Here is a 2,948-nt window from a genome sequence, read left to right as displayed (position 1 = left end):
ATTTGTCCCTGAATTAAATTGTAATTCTTTTCTCATAGCAACTTGTAATAGTTAAGTAAGTTAAGTTGACTTAATTAACTTAGGAATATCGAGTTAGAAGTCTATCTGAAGTCATCTAAATGTGATCCCTAAGTTTTAGGGGTCCAGATTGAGTTTATTGGAGTTGTAATTAGATAACTAAGTTTGACTGAATTATAGTCGGTTAAACTAGTTCTAACTGTTGGAGGAACTCGTAGAGGTTTAGTAGTGAGTTGCTGCACTAGTGCATCCTCAGTTCCACACTAGCTAACTGAAGATACATTCAAGAATAACCCATGCATGTTCAGAGGAAGACCCAATTGAGACTAGAGTGTAGGGACAATGAACTATCAGTTGTATAATTTTATGCGTTGTACGAATGGTGCAAGAAATCACTTGAGGACCTAGTTTTAGATTGTGTGGTTATGGAAGAAGGATTTCATCATTAAATAAATGCTAATTCCTCTAGTAATTGCGCAAGGGAATAGGGGCTTGGAGAGTACTAGAATAGGTTAAGTGTTTGCTTGAGCTAGCATGTGAGCAGAGAGTTGATCATACTTGTGCAGGAATTGTTCTAGTGAGAACAAGATTTGTATTTTCACTTAGATTTCTAATTAATGCAATATAGATAGCAGGGGTTTTGAGCAATGTCTTTCCCCGGATAAATATTGTGTTATGTGTCATTGATGTTCTTCCTCTTGTTGATAATTGTTTTCCTTTGATCATTGCTCTCCGCTGTTTGATAGTAGAGTAGATTATTGTCTTGTGTTTTAGCAAATTACATGAACTATGAATCTACAAGAAAATCGACATGGTATCGGAGCTGAAGACAATATACTAGAGGATATTTCGAAGTTTTGAGTTCGGGGTTACAAGTGAAATTCAAATTTGCGATACATACTGCAGGATTGGCAAATGAATTTAACAATGTAAACTTTGAAACGTGAACTTAAAACTCAAAACAAGAATTCTAGCCAAAAAATGTCCCAAAAACATGAAAAATCAACTCGAAAATGAAAATTGTTGATGATGGAATAACACCCTTTTTTTTTTCTAGGGTAAATTTTCAACATGTTTTAAAAATGGCAGTGAAAACCAATTTTTTGTGCAAAAATTGTGGAAAAAACACCCTGAAAATGAAAAGTGTTGATGTTGGAATAATATCTTTTTATTCTAGGGTAAATTTTCAACATGTTTTAAAAATGGCAGTGAAAACCAATTTTTTGTACAAAAAACACCCTAAAAATGAAAAGTGTTGATGTTCAAATAACGTCTGTTTTTTTTTTGGATAAATTCTCAACATTTTGAAATAATGACATAAAAGATTTTATCATGAATCCGAAAAACATTAAAATTTCAAAAGAATAATGAAAACATAAATATAAAAAAAACAATGAAAAAAAGAAACAAAAAGTGAATAAAAATATATATAAAAAAAACATAAAATTAAAAAAATGACAAAAAAACAAATATATAAAAAAATACAAAAAAAATCAAACATAAAAAATTAACCTACAAAAAAAATCATTCGTTAAAATGTAAAAAAAATAAATTAACCTATAAAAGGTAAGAATTAAAAAATTTCAAAAACATGTAAAGAAATAAATAATAACAACATATTTTCAAAAAAAAATGTGAAAAAAAAAATCTTGTAAACAATATATATATATATATATATATATATTTTTTTAACTATAAGAAAAAAATACACAAATTTTAAAAAACTATTAAAAAAACCTAAAAATATAAAAAAAAATATTAAAAACAAAGCTAAGAAAAAAAAAAAAAAAAAAAAAAACAAACAAACAGACAAACAAACAAACTAAAAAATTAACCAAGAAACTTAAAACTATTTTCAATAATTAAAAACAAAATCACAAACAAACATTTTTTTTTTAAACTACTAAAAATATGAGTCGTCTTTAGTGTGAATTTTTGGAATCTTTTTCGGTGGATTTTTCGGTCTAATTTCTAAATCCAGCAAGAATTCAATGAAATCACATGTTTGATGGGTAATCCCCACACAATAGAATGTCCTAGGGGTTTTTCAGGACGCTGAATCCATATCTAGAGTCAAAAAACTAGTTTAAATAACACAAATCAATATTTCACCACAAATTTTCCCGGCAGATTCTGGCACAGGGACCTCCAAAAAGTCGCACTAAAGACCGGTCCTTAGAAATAAATAAATAAATAAATAAATAAATATATATATATATATATATATATATATATATAAATTTTTAATTTTTATTTTTTTTAAACATAAAAAAACCATATTTAAAAAAAACATAATTAATTAAAAAAATTAAAATCTATTTTTATTATTATTAAAAATAAAAAATAAAATTGGACCTTCGCCCCTGACCAGGGACCCAGCGGGCGTGGCATGGCTACATCCCCCGGTGTCATGCCCACGAGTCGTGCGAGCGACGTTTGACGAGGTGGGGCGACGCGCCCTTGGTTAAACGCGACGAGCTAGCATGCGATGAATTAGTGTGCGACGAGTCGATGAGCGGGCGAGTCGGTTGTGACGATGGGATGAGTTGGTGCCCGACGAGTTGGGCGGTCGGTGAAAGGTGCCTGGGACACAAGTTGCGACGAGTCAACGGAGAGTCGAAAAACCGAAGAAGACAAAATTTGGCTGAGTGTGGAAATTTGCGATGGTAAGATTATACGGTGCATGGTTGGGTAAGTGGATCCGGTGGGGCGTCGACATGGGCGAGTTGACGTGAAGTTGGGGTATGGTTGGCCAAGTTAAGAGGCCGGCCTGGGCAGGCCGACCCACATTTATCCTTGTGGAGCATGTATAAGTAGAGGACGCATTTGAAGAGGAGAAGACATGAGTTGAAGTTCAAACATTCTAAGTACGAAGTCTAAGTGATGTTGGACGAGCCTAAGGGTGGACGAACGGAGTAGGGCGAGCTGCA

Source organism: Pinus tabuliformis, chromosome Q (genome assembly GCF_031772625.1).
Source record: "Pinus tabuliformis cultivar Carrire ecotype Pingquan chromosome Q, CPIR1, whole genome shotgun sequence".
In the NCBI taxonomy this organism is placed as follows: domain Eukaryota; kingdom Viridiplantae; phylum Streptophyta; class Pinopsida; order Pinales; family Pinaceae; genus Pinus; species Pinus tabuliformis.
The sequence above is the reverse complement of the archived record's forward strand: the minus strand, read 5'-3'. Positions refer to the sequence as shown.